Source organism: Pithys albifrons, chromosome 6, assembly GCF_047495875.1.
Source record: "Pithys albifrons albifrons isolate INPA30051 chromosome 6, PitAlb_v1, whole genome shotgun sequence".
Lineage (NCBI taxonomy): Eukaryota > Metazoa > Chordata > Aves > Passeriformes > Thamnophilidae > Pithys > Pithys albifrons.
Window position 1 is genome coordinate 11,400,792 of NC_092463.1, and position 18,241 is coordinate 11,419,032.

At 46.5% G+C, this 18,241-nt stretch overlaps 1 protein-coding gene across 1 annotated transcript in view; it reads right to left on the reverse strand.

Annotated features, from left to right (window-relative positions):
• TECPR2 (tectonin beta-propeller repeat containing 2) overlaps window positions 1-18,241 on the reverse strand; it is a 106,509-nt gene that overhangs the window by 22,120 nt on the left and 66,148 nt on the right. The window contains exon 19 of the transcript XR_011697987.1: window positions 6,338-6,624. The gene's annotated coding sequence lies outside the window, so the exon portion shown is untranslated. The remainder of the gene's footprint in view (window positions 1-6,337; window positions 6,625-18,241) is intronic.

An 18,241-nucleotide genomic window follows, 5' to 3' on the forward strand; every position in this document is an offset into this window, starting at 1 on the left:
ATAACCCAACAAACACTCACCTGGCAATGGCTCATTTCAATCACACAGTGGCCTACACTCCACACAGGTCATCCACTCTTGCTGAGTGAAAGCGGAGGCAGAGCACCTTCTCCCACTCAGGAAAGTCCACCCACAGGAGGAATAGCACCAACCTCTCCCAGCAGCACCCCTTCCTCTCCCAGCCCCCTCATTCCAACTCCTTCAACTAACCCAGGTCAAAGCTCCTGTGCTCTGCATGTTTCTCCACTGGACAGGTCAGAGCATATTGAAAAATTAGTACATTTGGCAACACATGCCAGTAATAAAGAATAAATAATCCCTGATCTACTCTGCTGAGAACAAATGGGGAGAGAATTTACCTTCAAGTGTCCTGAGACACAGCATCCCAAGCACAAGATTTTTAAGAGGTCTGAAAATATAGAGCAGGAATTCAGCAGATTTATGTTATTTGGGACATTAAATCTAAATTTGGAATCAAGCAGTTGCCTTCCTGTTAGCCCTTAGCTATCCACTTTCCCAGAAGTAGCTGCCTGTGTTTCCAAGACATTTGGCAACTTTTCTGCCTCTCACGTCATGACACCCTCCATGGGCTTCTTTAAAAGGTCTTCCAATAAAAGGAAAATGCTAGAGAAAGGTAGAGCATCCCCTTTGATAGAGGTTTCAGAGGGCAAAAACATCTATTCATCTCACAAATTGAGAGGAAAAGTGGTTTTAGTTCCAAGTGCATTTTCAATGAAAAAAATGCAAGTTCAATGAAAAAGTTTCAAACAATTTTTTCATTATTACTAATGACAATTTCCATATGTGTTCAACTGGTGCCAAGTTAGGTCTTCTAAACCTCTGATAGAGCCTGATTTTATCTGATCATTAGTTACAAAATTAGTTATTTGGGAATACTATCTCCTTGGAGAATCAGACAAGTTGAGAAAATTTCCCTCTGGGGAATCACTGGTTTAATATTCATATTCAATTCCTTCCTAAACTTCTGGTGTGAGTCTTTAATATATTGAATAGATAGTTGGAGATATTTCTAGAATATACTTTATCACCAATCTAAAATTTATATTTTGTCTCGGAATGCAAAGGCTGAGCTGCTAGAACAAGAAATGTTCCTTCCCAACCTGCTCTGAGCTAGTTCTCCCTTTCTGGAACACTTCACAGGTGGCACCACTTTGCCATGCACAGGTGCTTTGCAGCACTGCTCCCCATGTGAGCACAGCTGCTCAGGTGCAAAGGGCTGTGCCCCAGAGCCCCACACTAGAAGTGTCCTCCTGTACACCCTGTTTCCCACCCATGATGAAGCAACTCAGCCATGGCCATCCAGCTCAAAGGGCAGAAACCCACGTCAGAGAAGTCCCTGATGCAACCCGCACCAGGAGTGAAGAGTGGTAGGAACAGAACAAAATGCCCCTTTACACCTCAAAGCAGGCTGGACATGGGAGTGAGGCACACAATACACACCTGCTGGAGCAGGGGAAACCTCACCCACTGGTGCAAGGGTGTTCACTGGTGCCCCTGCAAAGGGATGATTCTGGTCCCTTGGGCTCTTAATCAGGCATTTGAAATAATTGATCTTGTTACACTAAGCATATTACTGTTAAGCCTTCAGCTGTTAATGCCCAGTTGCTGTTGGAAGGGCCAGACCCAGCTACAAGTCAGCCTAAAAGTGACATATCTCAAGCAGCAAGGATACTTCTGAGAGTAACAATCACTTTGTCCAGGCAGACTAGAACCCAGCACAGCAACAGTATCCTGAAAGCACTAACTAGTTATTGTGAGGTACCTCTGGGAGGCGTCCCCCCAAGGAACAGAGCTCTCCAATCCTTGTTCATTGCACAGGCTCTGCTTCTCCATCCTCCAAAACACAAACAAGCCTCGCTGGCCTCCAGCCCAGCTCTTACACCCTCCAGGGAGGCACAAGCCCACCATAATCTTCCAGGGCAGAGGAAGGCTCCCTGCAGGCACTACTCAGCCCCAGCAGAGAGATTAACAAAACAAGCTTCTCTACAACCCAAATCCCAGAACTGCCACACTGCTACCAGACTTACTAGAAAAGATCAACACCCCAAGGGAGCACTACCTCTTTAGGATTCCCAATCCAAACCCCCCAGCTTCTAGGTGCCCTCTATATCCAGCACGTAGCTAACAGCATTCACCTGAAGGGTAATCAGTAGGAGCTGTAGTTGTTAGGAGGGGTTTTGATGTCTAAATGAAAGCTTAAACCACCCACTTGCTGAGGGGTTTAGCAGCCTAGCTTTTTTCTGTGGGTCTCTGGGCAGTGATGGTGTAGGTGGGTCTGGGTCTGGGTCTGGGTCTGGGTCTGGGTCTGGGTCTGGGTCTGGGCCATTGCCTACCCAACATCCTGTGGAACCAGACAGAAACCATGCTGGGTTGCACTCACACCATCTACTTTTCTTTGTGTCACATGTTTTTTTCAAGAAGTTTTAATATTGGTCAGCTCCTTACCTACTATTTGTGTAAAAGGGACTTTATCTTGAATACCCTTTTTTGGACATTATTTAGCTGTGATTCCAGAACTCAAAGATAACACCAGGCTCAAATTATCTAATGTCATAATCACCAATGATCTCAAAAGCAATTTACTTAAGAGTGTCTTCTAATTTTTTCATTTTCCTAAGTCTTTCTAGGGCAAAATTATAAGCTGGAAGTTGACAGCTGGAATAGAATTTAAAATAAAATGAAATCTAAGGTTTGACTCTAATACCAGGAATGAGGACCCAGGGGTCTCAAAGTATCCTTGAATATTTGTCATAAGAACAGTGTTACAAGAACCATCTGTTCTAAAACTATTCATGTCATTGTTTTTACACATGAGGTGGAAATCTATATTTGCAAAGTATTGTATGTGATTTAAGCACCCAAGGGGAACTGAAAGAAAAATTCAGCCCTGAAGATTTGGTCTATTGAATGTAAATAACTGAAAACAGTGTGTCTGCTGATTCATTCAGTTTGTCATCTCTCTGTCACACCTCTCTGTTTCACAATGGACTGAGAAGACTGTGCATGGAGGGGTCCTTGCAAGCTGTAGTCAGTCATCAGCACATGCAGATCTGTGACTGAAAGCTGTGGAAACTCCACTGACTTCAAACAAGGGCTCAGTGTAAGTCACAGCTGGCTCCTTGAGCTGCTGGTGGGCAGGAAATGGGCAGGTAAAATGAGATCTGTCACAGAAGAAAAAAAACAGATTGAATTTCTCAACACTGCACACAGGATGCCTCTGTCAGACCAGTCCTAAGGAACAGGCTGGGAAGTCCTTCTTGCTATAAAGCTATCCCACACCTGGCTGGCAGAAACCAGGGGCAAGGGATAGCAAACCCAAAGGCAAGGAATTCCCAAAAATGTTCTTGCAATGCACATGTACCTTTCTGCCCCCTCAGGGAAAGGACGCCTCCAGGACCAGGTGAGGCAGAGGCAGGCAAGGGTGGCCAAGGCCCCTGAGCCTGCTGCCCTTCCCTGGGAGCTCCCTCCAATCCCACTGCAGTGGCAGAGGAGGCTGCATTTGGACTGCCTGCCATGGGATCTCTCCTTACCACCCTTTCCCAGGCCATTTGGGCCACAACATCAACAAAAATCAGTTGCAGACCCATGAATTATGAGTCATGCATCCTGTGACAGCCTTAGCACATAGGGACTAAACATTAGGACACACCATCTCCCACTGCTCCCTGGGTACCAGTAGCCTCCAAACCAGTGCCACCCAGTTCTGCTCTGCAACTTGAACTAGGTCTTTAATGAAGTTTCTTGCCCCCTAGAAGCAAAGCCCAGCCATGCAGTTATCTCATCAACAGCTTGTTTCATACAGCCTCTGTCCTGCTGTGGAAAACTGGTGCTGGAATAAGGAAGCCTGGCACTGGATAGCCCGGGAGATTGCAGGCCGAGTTGGAGGTACAGCCTCTGGTTTCTAAGATGGTATCTGAGACATTACCCACGGTTGGTTATTATGACCTGCTCTGAGCAGTCTGCAGAGCACAAAGCTGTTCTTTTGGAAAGTCCTTGGCTACTCAAGACTAGCTAGGAAATTAATGGAATGAAATATAGCAGCTCCAATAAATGTGGCATTCTGCTGTATTATCCCATTTGGAAAGACGAAACTAAATCCAGTGGTGAGAAAAATCTTGATTTCACTCCTGATTTACTACTTTAAAGACAAACATGGGATTACATAACACAGGCTGTTACCAAATTGGTTGACTTCAGGCCCTCCCCAGCTCGATAAGCAGTTCACACATTTTGCTCTCCACTGCAGTAGGCTTTTGGGTAACTTCTCACGAGCAGCAGGAAAGCAAAATATCACCCTCCTATTCTGCATTTTTAGGGTCAAAATGCTGTTCTCTCCCCTTCTCTGCCCAAGTATAGAGGTCTAGAGAAGGACACTTTACCTCCGTTAGGGAAGACTATCTCCAGACTGCGGATACAAGACCTCCGCTTTCCAGTTTCCTTCTCTGCTTTTTTCATTTCCTCTTCTTGCCATTCCTTTCTCCAGAAAGTCCCCCCAGCAACAAGACCAAATTAATACTTGCAAGGAGTGTCTCACCAGACTGCAAATGATGCTGCTCTTTATCCTAAAATAACTCTCATGTGAGTGACTAGAATTGAGATTTGTTTTACCTCACCCAAATGCGGGACTCAAAATTATTAAGACTTTTAAAAGAGGCTGAAGAGTGCCCTAAAGTGCCATTTGCACCTGGAGTGAAGCACTTTTGCAGGGCATGGCTGTGCCCTCTGTCACTTTCGTGGGTGTCTGTCCTGCCCCAGCAGGGGACACCGAGTCAAAGCTCTGATGAGTCTTTTTTTGATGCCAGTTGCTTTCTTTGATCCCAGAAAGAGCTGCATTTGTAACAGATGATGACTCTGGGTGAAGCTGGCAGGTCCATGCTGAGCTGGCTGGAGGTGACAGCTACCCTGGGTGATTTTCATGGTGACGGAGGATGCAGAGGCAGTGCTGGGCACAGGGACATGGTCCCACCAGCTGTGGGTAGTTTCAGGTGGCTCTTGTCTCAGCAGATTTAATTTGTCACCTGCAAATATCTTCTTGATAGACATTACACTGTACTTGGTCTTAAACACACACGTGCATGTGTGTTCCCATTAGTGAGGTCACTGATATCCCTCCTATGCTGCCACCAGGTTGAATGCTAATTTAGTCACCCAACAGCTAAAAAATGCTAAAAAGGGACCCTTCAGGGAAATGGAAATGCCAATCTCCAGTCTGGCAGGCAGCCCTACCAACACCCCTGTACCCCAAAACCAGCAGCTCAGGTAGTCCAGACCCCAAAGAGATCTTTGGGTTCAGAGTCAGAATGATGTGACAAAGCCCAGATTCCAAATCACCCAAGAAACTGGCAGCAACCAGATCACATCCAGTATTTTCACTGAGCATCTCAGCAGGACAGTGTGACAAAATCTCCACTACAAAAGTACTAAATCTGGAGGGAGTTTGCATCCAGAAAGAAAACACTTACACTTAAATCAGCCAGTATTTAGAGTGTGTGTTCATGGGTGGGAGTTTATGTGTTTGCATCCCATGTACTCATTAACTACTGCAATTTTTTTAAAAAGTTAAAATCTAAGATCACAAGAAGAAAGAATTGCTCATATTAGTCATATTTCTCATAGGCAAAATAACAGCCCAGGGTGGCACCACGATCAGCTTTTGCTCAGACAGCATTTTGGGGCACAAACAATGCAGTTTAGTGAAACTGCAGAGAGCCAGCCCATGCCAGGAGCAAATTCCAGGCCTGGCCTAAATGGATGTAATTCACATTCTAATCAGCTGAAGTTATGCCAGCCTGCTCCAGGACTGACCCAGCTCCTGCAGTGTTCCTCCTCAGCTTGTTCCCAGCCTGTCACTGTGATGAGCACGCGCTCCCAGGATTTTGGCACAGGAGTGAGCCGAGGACAGCTCTGGCCATGCCGATCAATCACAGAGCCTTATGTTGGACAGATCTGAAATCAGTCACCAATTTACCAGCTTCCAGGCGTGTGACAATCAGGAGCATTTGGGGATACATATTTATGCTTCTGGAAATGAAAACATTGGGAGTTATTCATAGATGAATCTAAAAGCATCCCTGAGACCGTGTGAGGTGTCATCATCTGGCAGCACTTTGCTGTACCCACTGCTGGGAACATAACCATGTGAGTTGTCATCGTGCACCCACCAGCACAGCAGCACCACGAGCTCATCCCCGCTCTGGGGCCAGCTCAGGCTCCAGCAAAGGGACAGCAACATTTTCACTCCCCTCCCAGGCACTTGCAGAGGCAATCAGTGCCAGATCCCAGGCACAGTTAGGACAGGGCTGTACTGTCTTCTTACCGTCTCAACTGTTTCCACCTTCTCTTGAGAGAAACTGCAGGCACAAAAGGCTGTTTTCCAGCTCTGAGATAGCTGTTATACAAACAGGAGAGGCAGTACAAAAGGATACAGTCCTTTCCCAATAATCTCTCTCAAGGCTTTGCTGTTGCTCTACAGAGGTGGAGGTGTTGGCAGAAGCAGACTGGGTACCCACTGCTAGAAAGTGAAAAGCTGGAGAGGAAGGTGGCCTGGCCAGATGACTCCTGGATGAATTCCTCAGTTCCTGGATATGGCAGGGTGTTGAGCACCTAGAGGGGAAATATTACTTAAAGCAAAATACATGAATTTTACCTTTTTTTTTACATGTAAGTTTTCTAGGCAAAACTTTTTGAAATATATTAAAATAGAGGTATTTCACATCTAATCTGTTCTTGTCTTTTAGTGTGGTCTGTTGGCACCCTGTTCCATTTCTAGAAGGTCATTCTACAGTAAGACTGTTTCAAATAGCTTAAAATTAGTTACAGATTTATAAACAATTACATATTTATGTAGGATGAGGCATTTTTCTTAATATGCATTTAATGAGACAGAATATGAACTGGCTATGGGTTTGGATTTTGTTCATTTTTATAGTGTTTCAACCCATTTATTTTATGGACTCTGGGGAGTGGATGCTAAAATTGAGAGCTTGTAAGAGGTTATAAAAGAAAAGAACAGACATCTTTTTCATGGCCATTTGAATAGCCAGGTTGAAGACAGGAAAACAAAAACAATGGTTTTTATTCACATCTTTGGAAATTGTTTTTTTCAGTGCTGTACTCAGACAGGAGGACCTGTATTTTTTTAATCATGGGCTTTTCTCTGTAGCACCTCACCAATGCAGGTGAGAGCACCTCCTTTATCAGCAGCCCAAAGAGTAGGGGGCTGTCATTGTCCCCTCCTTAGGAACTGGGCCATGCAAAGGAGGGGCTGTGAACACCCAGGGGCCCACACAGAAAGCCCCAAACCCCCAGCCATGGGAATGCCTCTATGTATGTTTAAAGCATCGCTCCTACTAACATCTGTCAAAGCTGCAGGCACCTGGCACTTCTGTAAATCAGATTTTCAGGCCTTCAGCAGGCAGGTAGAGAGGAAAGAAAACACACTTATGGGCCACCTGTGGTCAAACACCATGGAGGTCCAGACATAGATTTGCATGAACCAGTTCCTTGTGACCAGGAGGGTCTGAGTACCCAGCAAGCCAAAAGCTCAAACTCCTCCTATGTAGTTGATTGCACGTCTCACATGCACCACTTCCAGCCCCTGGTTTTACAGAAAATGCCTTGAATGGAGAGGAAACAGCTGGTGAATAATACATTGTGTACCCTCCCGGTTGCAGTGCAGCCTCTCAGCTTGTCTGCAGGCAGGGTTATCTGTACCACCACGAGCCATTCCCCCAGCACTGCTGCAAACAAAGGCCCCCTTTCTGCAGCTGTTTATCCAAAGGACATAGAGAGAGCTACAGGAGGAGTTGGGGAAATAGCAGTGTTATGAGATCCCATTCAGTGAGATCGCAGGGAGCAGAGGCACCTCCGGGCAAGAAGGGCTTGGGACTTGCAGCGACATTCCAGGTTTTTCTTCCAGCCTTCTTCCCCTCACCACCAAGTCTCCTCCCAACTTATAATGAACCATCTTCCTGTGTCAGAGAATGCTTCTGAAGTTGGTAACAAACCTGAAGTTCTGAAGATTAAAGAACTACGAAAATTAAAGAACCAAGTAGTAGGACAAGAGGAAACGGCCTCAAGTTGTGCCAGGGGAGGTTTAGAATTAGATATGAGGAAAAATTGCTTCACTGAAAGGGTGGTCAGGCATTGAAACAGGCTGCAAAGAGAAGTGGTGGAGTCACCAGAGGTATTAAAAAGGTGTGTAGAAGTGGCACTTAGGGACACGGTTTAGTGGTGGACTTGGCAGAGCTGGGCCAACAGTTGGACTCAATGATCTTAAAGGTCTCTTCCAGCCTAAACAGCCCTGTGATTATAAACAAATGAGCACAGTGGGAGGACAAATGCTCCAGCAACCTTTTAAAGGGTAAAGAGTGGGGCTGGGCACTGCAGAATGTACAGGGGACAAGGACAGGCTCTTAGCAGGAGATGGGTCTGTGCTGAAGAGATGAGCAGAAGCTGAGTACGCCCCTTGGGAATGTCACACCACCCCGGTACCAACCAGCACCCTCTACCTGGAGTTGGGTAGCACAGAGCAGCCGGGGGGATGTGACAAGAAGTGCACTAGCTCCAGGAAATGCTTTTTGGGGAAACTCTCCAAGCAGGAATGATCCATTCCTCAAGACAGGGCTGCCAGGCAGATTAACCACACTACTCATCTTGTGCTGAGGACCCCAGCCATCATCTCACCTCCAGCTCCATACTGAGCTGGTCAAAAATTCTGATACTGCACCTCCCAACCCATAACTCACATATCTGTTTGTCCAGTGACACCCTACTATATTATTTGCCATCACATGCAGTGCTGTAGATGTTGCCAGAGTCTCTCTTGGGGAAGTTTCTCCAGTATATCTTTAGATGTAATTAAAAAAAGGGCTCTTATCAGCCAGCTGCCCCAATTAGGCTGCAGCACGAATGGAGACCAGGGAGAGAGGTTTGCAAGTGGTTTTTACAGAGTTGCAGTGAAAAGCTGTTTCCTCTGACATCCAAATAGTTTCCTGTGGGAGCGAGCCAGGCATATCCACAGCTCCATGCAGAGGGTCAGAGGCTCTGTCTCCAGGCACAAATGCTTTGGGAAGGCGGTGAGGGGAGGTGGGTACGGAACCTCATAGTGCACCCTGAGCCTGACCTCTCGACAAGGGCCAGGGGATTAGCCCTCAGCGCCGGCCAACGCGGCTCTTTGTGAGCTGCACAGATGCAATGGGAGGGAGAATGTTGGTTGAAATCCTGACAGACTTTATGCTAATGCACCAAAGAGCGTTTTAGACCATACACGGACACTTAATCGAGTGGGAGAGACAGCAGCGAACACGACATTTAATTATGGGAAAGAAAAACGAAGTCTTTTACCCTGCATTTGGCGTTCTCCCAACACACAGAGTTAATTGTTAGGAGGGTATATTAGAAGGCAATGAAGGAGAAGATTGAAAACCCTGATTATGCCGAGGTCCTGAAAATGCTGAATTTATTGAATTTCACATGAGAAAACACAGTCTGTGCTATGTTGAGGGCTGTGCCAGCAGCCAGCTAAGAGCTATGGGGGTCTGTATGTGCATGTAGAAGGGGAACAAAGCACCCCAACTGCTTTGTGAGTCTCTGCCAACTACTGGCCAAACCCCATTGTGTCCCTAAAATGGGGCAGGTCAATATATACTCACTCGGGTATATGCCCCTGGTGATGGAGAACGTGGGCAGCAGACCATGGTGTAGGTGATGCACAGGATCAGCACATTTTTCAGGAGCTCAGCGTTCCTATAGAAAAGGATCTAACCAGGGAAAGTTAGAAAGGGCACTTTCTCTGTGACCTCTGTGTAGTATGTTTAGCTGCATTTGCCTAAATTTAGTCAGAGTCTGCAGCACCAGCAAACTCAGATGCTTTGGCAAGCACTGGCACAGATGCCCACAAGAGAACAAGATCCGTGGGGCTGGATCATGTGAAGGTGCACCCAGAGGAGGGTGTACTACAAAAACAGAGATCTGGCAAAAATGCTTCCTCAAAAACCCCCACTCCAACAGTTTGATTTTATAGACATGTGTTTGGGCTGTGGTGTTGCCTCAGTATCCCTCAGCAAGTTTTGGCATGAATTTTTTCAGTTGTCCCTTGAACCATGTAAACTTTCAGCCCCCTTTTCTCTGATGGGTGAGGGGCAAAACTCTGTCTGGTGTTGACTCATGGATGTAGTTGTTATACCATGACCCATGGTCTGACAAATCTCTGGGAAACTCCCCATACTGGGGCTCCCAAAGGAAAAAAGTGCCAATAGTTGCAAATTCTTCCATGCCATTAACAATCCCATCTGCATTTGCTGAAGTCGGTAGAATTTTCTCAGGATTTTAGCAGAGTAAGATGTCTTTTGTTCCCCCATTTTTTTTAAAACATGAAACTCCAATTGGATAAATGAGCTCCAGTTCGTGGGGCACCTGCAGTAGCTGTCGCTGTGCTGCAGGGGGGAACCTTTGGCTGCCGATTCACTCGCGGCTGCTGCAAGTTGGAACAGGCACCACAAGTCAACTTGGGCAGGAACGCGGGCGGGAAGAGCCTGGCGATTTGTACCGTGCCCCCAATTTAATTACGACAATATTCTGGTTTTTCTAGTTTTAAATAGCTTGTCAAAAAAGTCTTAAAGATAAAAATCATTAAAAAAAAAAACATACAGAAAGAATCTGACATTTGGAGTAAGGTAGCTAAAATTGTTGGTTTGCTTCTCTCAGAACACATATTTTTTGTGCCTGACCAATCAACCTGAATCTGCCTCACGGACACAAAGCCAGGCTGTTGCTGCAGAAGGGGGTAGTCCACCTGAAAATGTTATTTTCTGGCTCCTAATGGAGTGCAGTAAAGTGGAGGAACCCAAAGGTTTATGTAACAGAGCGATGCACCCCTCACACCAGAACCTAGGGAGGTGTGCCAGTTCAGAGAGCACCTGGCACACACTGAGCTCTGGTGGGAGTTAAGCTCGGTGTCGAGCCAGCCCCAGGCTGCTCTCTGGGTAGATGGTGGAGGCCACACATCCCCCAGGGCCAGCCGAGGACACGCACCTCCCAGATGAGGAGCCGTGGCAGGATGGTGCAACAACCAAGCATCAATTCACCCACAGACATCTCAGGGGAAACTGCTGAGCCAAGAAAAACAAATTGACAGCAACTCCATCCTCACCAGCCAAATCCACTTCAGTTTTGGCTTAGATTTATCAGGTGCCTGACCCAGCCTGAGCTGAGCAGCGAGCACACAAGCCAGCCATGTTTACCAGTGGGCAGGAGGGACCTCTGTGCCTCTGCCAGCCCACAGCCCATGGGCAGAGCAGGAGAGGTGGGACCCAGGAGCTCTGGCTCAGCCCCACAGCTCTGCCTGCCTCATGCTGGCAGCCCCTGCCCTCACGATACAGCTTTTAGGTAAATAACGACATTTAGATCCTTTTTTTAATGAGACAAGAATAAATCTCTCAACTACAGTCTCCAATATGGTGTTTAAAATTTGATTTAAACACTTCCCACTGTTTTTTTGACTACTTATCCCTCTCTCTGGGATTTTTTTGGTAAAAGAATTTTCCAATTTAAGCCCTACAAATATTTTCCTGGAAGGACTTATTTGAGGAAGGGACTGGCTGATCATTTGCATGAGAGTTGACCCCCAGGGCTGTTTCCAGCACTGCTGGGTAGTGCTCCAGGAGACCTGGCAATAATTCACCCCTGAGCTGTGGATGCCCTTGGTCACATTGGATTTTCAAGAACCACATCAGTGTGGAACCGCACACCAAGCACACGATGCCCTGCCCAGGTCAGCAGGAGGAACCTGTAGGCCGACACCTCTGGGCAGGTCACACAAGTGGAAATGAAGGTTAGAAAAGTGTCAAAGCCAGGCAGCAGTTAAAGCTGGGAAAGCAGATTCTGCCTTTTTCAAGGACTCAGGTGAATTTTTTGCCTTTAGATTGCAGCAACAACAACATTTCAGATCTCCCGTGCTTTACCAATGCAAGTCCTCAGCAAAACCCAGAAAGACCTCTGCATGTAAGGGAGAAGGAGAGGTCTCAAGACAGCATGAGCTCACCTGTGGAAAGGCAGTGAGACAAACCCAGGCCTCACTAAAAAAGAAAAGAAAAAGAATCTCAGAACAAAGGCACCTCAACTACAACACTTAAAATGGAAGTCAAGCTAAAGATTGAAAGACTGGCCTCCTCCAGAGGCACATTTTCCTATTCCCTGTACAACAAGCAGAGGGTGGTTTCAGTTCATCAGTGGCTGAGCTGCTGCACAATAAAACTCACTGATGAACAAGCTACTTTAAAAGGAGCTTTGTCCTCTTGGTGGCTCAGCTTCTCCAGTGTTGCTAAATGTTTGTTTATACGTGGGAAATGACTAAGTGTCCTGTGCAGAAACGGAAGCAGTTGAGGCTCCAGGTTTGGGAAGCTGCCTGTGGTGTCAGGCAGACAGGGCTCGGGAAGCCCCGTGAGAGCAGAGGCTGGAGGCAGAAGAGGGGATGCAGCTCCATCCTCACCACTGCAGGTGACCCAAGGAGTTCAGCTTCTGACATCTGCTTCAGCCCACTGGAGTCCTGAGAGCAAACCTGAACACCGCATCCCGCAGCCCTGACCTTGCCTCACTGCTCTCCAGACCACCATCCACACACTCCTGCTAAAAAAATGCAGCCCTCAGACATGCTTGGTCTCTAAGAGCACAAACCAAGCATCAGAGAACCAGTCCCTTTTCCCTAGACAACAAAAACCTGGAATTATCAGCACCAAGAAGGCTTGCCTTGCCTTTACATCTGCACAGGCTGTCAACTCTGAAACCTAACGATGGCTAACACAGCAGGTGTCTTTGGCTTGCTTCCAGGACCCACTGCAGTGGGCTTGTGTCACTCCTTCCATAAAGCGCCAGGGAGCATCCACCTTGCCCCAAATGCTTGCCATGGCATAGCCACTGCAGCATGCCAGAGACTGAAAACCTGGAAAGTCACCTCCGTTGTAGGACAAACTACAACTCACACAGCACAACCTTGTCTTACTCACCAACAACAGCCCAAACATTGGGAACAACCAATCAGCACCTTCTGGGAGGCCATGGATGCCAGCAGTAACTTAGGAAAAGCTGCTTTTATTCTACACAAGCAAGCACAGACCTTGAACTCTTATCAGGCACTTATCACCAAGACAACCAAGAAAGGTGCTTGAACTCTGGCCAATATGTTTTTCTTTCTGCTTCACAGAACACATGAATTGCAAGAGCAGGCTGTCTCCAAGAGCACTTGTGCCTCGGAAAGAGCAGCAAGATTTCCAGGGTAAACTGATACAAAATCTTACATTTCCCATGGGCTTAACCCAAACACAAGTCTAGGGGATCTCAAATGCTGACATCACTTAAAAAACCCAACCCAACTGCATTAGCTCTCCCAAGCACAGGCTTTACTCCAAGGCCTACATTCTTTTATCACACTGATATATTACCCTCAATTCACTTTCCTCAGTAGTTTAAGCTGAAACATCTGGCTGTAAACTGGGACACAGGAACTTCTTATTCTGGCATTCCTGATTTGGGGGCAGGAGAGGGGGCTAGAGGCTGGCAGCAACAGAGCAGAGGTATGAAGAGGGGAGCCTGAGTATTTTGTTTGTCTCCTGCAGTGTTCCTTATCATGAGTGTAATTCCCATCCGCATTGCTGGGTGTTTCAGGAGGTGCTGCTGTGCCCAGCTCCAAGTGAGTTGCCACACAGCAGCACTCCCAGGAGCCACCAAACCACCCTTGTTTGTGAGGGACCACACTGGTGTGTGCAGGGTGCACAAATGGATGGGGGACCCAGCATGGGCACCAGCTCTGCCCAGATCTACAGCTCTGGGAAAATGCTGAAGGAGCCCAAGATGCTGTCTGAGTGTGCTTCCTACCTTTCTACAATGAAAAACCTCCAAACACACTGTTCATGTCAACAGTGGCTGCCCCACTGTGGGCAGCCCAGCAGCTGAGATGGAAGGCAATGGTGAGCCCAATGAGCCTGTCCTGGTCCCAGTATCCAAGCAGGAGAGGTCCAGGGAGCAAAGGCAAAATCACTGGAGCCCCTGCACAGCACAGGTCAGGGCAAGGGAGCAAACCATACTTTGTGATGTGCTTAGGAGCTGGGCTTGGGTGTTTCTCAGCTTCACTATTTACACATGGCTTGTTTTTGTCATGTACCTCATCTCACCATATCTCTACATCTTATTTTTAGACCTTTTTTATTTCTGTTTCCTGGGCTGCAGGCATCACAAAACACTGGCAACACCTTGGCAACATCAGTCCTCCCATTTCCCTAAACTGTATGTGGAGAAGCAGAGGGAAACCCCATCGAGGGGAGCTGCACCCTAATGCCCCAGCCACTTAATAAGCCATAAATAGACATACTAGTGGACAAATCTGATCAGGCAGTTACAATAATTTCCATGCAAAAGCAATGCTTCCAAATGGAGAGTTGCATAAAGTGATGTTAGTGCTGAGTTCAACAGGTAAAAGGCATTGCTACCTTGATTTTAAACACCTTTATGTACACAAAATTATGTATCACCTCTACATAGCGGACAGCTACTGATTTAGAAAAAGAAAAAGCAAACAGAAAGACCCTACTGTGAACTCGTTATGGTTTAACCTCATGATTGTACTTGGATTTGAAAATTTAATTAGAAAATAATTACAGAGAAACCGGAAATATTACTGAGGCCTCATCACCAGACCCGGCAGGTTTTCTTGGCAGCAGAGCAGCTGCAGGCAGGGCTAGAAAACTTCTGATTACTTTTTTACGAAGCAAGAGGGAAAGACAGACTCTTTCTAAATACCACTTTGCAGCAAAAAGACTTTTGACTGATAATCCAATCTGTTTTTTCAGGAAAGCAAGACAGGTTTCCTGCTGGGATGTAAGCCATGGAGCTTTGAAGGCTTCTGTTGCCGTTAGAGTTAACTGCTGTACCGCAGCCACTTCCCACCAAAGGAAGCTCAGGACAGAGCTACCCTCTTTCTTCATCCCTGTTTGTTATTTCAACAGCCCCAGCAGCAGCCAAGAGCAGAGGGAATGAACAAAAGGGAATAAAAATAAGTCCTCTAGGACACGCAAAGCAATAGCCAATTCTTTTTTAATCTTTTTGCTTGGCCTTATATCTATTGTGTTTTATGGTTCACATGGTGAAGGGGTTTATTACAGCAAAGCCAGATCAAACATGACCCTTGGGTGAGCGTTATACTGTATGTACCAGCCTCTGAGCAAAAGTGAGGTGGCTGCTTTGCTTTGTCCTAGACAGGAGTTTGGCCTGCAATGATCTATGAGATCAGAACAGTTCCATGCTGAACAGCAGGGTCTGAACAGCCACACACCCCACCAAAATTACATGTACACTAATCACAGGTGAACTTGAATCATTTAGACCCAATGGCTGAATAGACAATTTCTGAGTTGCAGAGCCCTGCTCACATCCCAGCTATAAATGCCCTGGGGAAAAAAGGTAATCCTCTCTGTGGCAACCCAAGCATCTACACAGTGAAACTTCTGCAGCACAAAAATATCTCTCTGCTTTGCTCCAAAGAGGCTCCATCCCCCAAAAACTCATTTAGCGAAGGGGATCTACACAGCCCTGACAAGTACAGGCTGCTCCAGAAACCAGGGGCCTGTGAACGCATCGCTCACACTGGGTACCTACGCATCCCTCAGCTTCATGTGGAGCCATTTCAGCATTCCTGGCAGCATCCCTTGGAATTAGGGTGCCACTGCATCAGCAGTCCTGGAGCCCTACAGCCTGAAGAACCACAGGTTTCATTCAGGCCAATTATAGCACATTATAAATAGAGGATCCTGCTTGTTTTGGAAACGGCACACAGCGAGCGGCAGGTTCTGCTTCCACAAATAGCCCAGGAGTTGGTAAGGACAGGCTCACGTCAGCTGGCCTGAGAAGTGCTGGGGTTAAAATGACACCAATGGGGAGCCAGGAGGTGTCCCCAGCCTGGCCAGAAACTGCAGTGGATAAGCCTTGGTGACGATCACCAGTGGGGTCAGGCTCTGCTTTAGCAAAGCCTTTATCCTACTTATTTGTGGGAAAGCCGAGATTTCTTCCTGCACCTACCTCAAGTCTTTTAAGTTAACAAACTGTAATAATCACATGTACACTTTACAGATGAACAGATGATTTTGTAATGATTTGAAGATAAATAATACAAAAGCAAGCAACATCTTGGTTCTTAGAGAGACAGAGGGCAATAAATTTGCACTAAATTCAATCAGGCATCTGCTCAAAGCAATTCCCACCAGGCAAGGCATCCCATTCTCTAATTGTAAAACACTGCATCATTTTCCTAACCTTTGAATATTATTGATTTTTTTCTTCAGGTGTGGAGAGACAAATGCCAAGTGTGATGTCAGCAGGCAGCATTGCTCTTTCCAAAATCTGAATGCCAACTGAAGCACAGTTGGATATTGCATGATAAGAGACAAGCTGTGCTGTGCATATTTGGGGCAATGGAGGCAAGGGTTTGACCCCCTGAGCCCTTGGGATTTGCTCTGCCAAGGCCAGGTTGCTCTATCATTATGATAAGGGTAATCCTGTTAGGCAAACACATCAAACAAATAGTCATTCCCAACTGCAGACCTTGTCTAGGCAAATCTAACCCTGGGTTAAAAATGTGCTGAGTGGGCAGTCCTGTGACATAGCACACCAGGAGCTCAGAGAGGGATATGTGGGGGCTTCTGTGCCCCAGGACCCTGGTGCAGCCACTCTCTGAGGCTCAGACTAATTCCTGGAAGTGTCTAAAAATTGCAACAGAATAAGTTCCCTCTCTTTCCCCTTCACTTCTTGTGTACAAGAGGACAGATGACTCTTATGTCAGGCTGTTTTGCTTCTATATTTATGTCCTGCCTCAGGCTCACAATGTTCAGCTCAGATGCAATCCAGTCTGGTTGTATTAATACATCTGGGAAAATATTTTTAACAACCAACATCAAGCTGAAGGCCAAAATCCTCCACAGGCACCAGACACTCTCTGACCCCTCTCGACTGCTTGCTTATGAAACAGAAAGGCTCCCCAAAGGGTATTTTTCAGTCTTTTAAGGGACAAGTACACTTTTCAGCTTCCTCCTGTAATATGCTGGATGAAATTTAATCATGGCTGCAGCTCTGAGAGTTTCCCTAAATTTCCAAAAGGATGAATGCAACTCTTTTATTACAGGTGTCAAAATCAAGTCTTAATGAGGGGTGGCCCACGAACCTAGTCAGAGTGAAAAGAACACTTATGACAGCCTGTGAGCATCCATGAGGGCTTGTGAGCCAGGTGAAGCTGAAGGATCTCATCACCTTGCTCCCATCTCACTTCTGCAAGACCACTTCTATCAAGGAACCAGAATAATAAGTAAGTTTCAAAGCCTTAAAAATTGGGTTATCCCACCAGTGGACACTGACAGCCTCAACAAATTCATGACATCAGTTAAGCCATTTATTCAGCTTCTCATCAGCTGGGACTGATTTTTGACAGTGGTCTACCATCACCCTATACAGTTCTTCCAGAGGCAGTGGAGACATTTCCTTTCCAATACAAAGTGTATTAGAGCATCGCTTGGGCTCCCAAGAATTACAAATGGGTAAAGTTGGAAGGGACCAGTTGAGGTCATCTAGTCCAACCTCCCTGCTCAGAGTCTCCTAGAACACATTACTCAGAATTGAGTCCCGACAACTTTTTAATATCTACAGAGAAGGAGACTCTTCATCCTCTCTGGGCAACCTGCAAGTATCATTTAGGATGCAGATTTTTGGAATTTACTCAGCAGCAACCAGGAAACAAGAGTAACAAGAGAAGACCTGCTTACTTTGTTTTTTCCAAGCTGATACTTTTTTCATGCCATGGGTCAGGATGGAGCTGGCCCTATAACACAGCAGAGAAAGCAAAGCAGCTGAGGTTATGGGCAACTCAGGCTCAGTGTGAAATGGTGATTCATACAAAGTCAAGCAAGTAAAGAGTGACTGTAATACAAATGAATACTGAGATGGAAGAAGAGGTGGGGGCTGCGAGAGACAGTGCGGTGGTGAGCAGTGAGAACAGGGCGAGGTTTAAGGCCACAACTCCTCCCCTGGATGGAGTGATGTTGTCTGAGACTTCCAGAAAGGGAGACAGGAGCAATGCCCCAACCCAGATCACCACTGACACTCTGCAGCTTCTTCAGTGGTCTTGTTTCTCACATGAAAGCATTTTTTGCACTTTGAGGAAATCTTCTGTATCTTTTCCAAA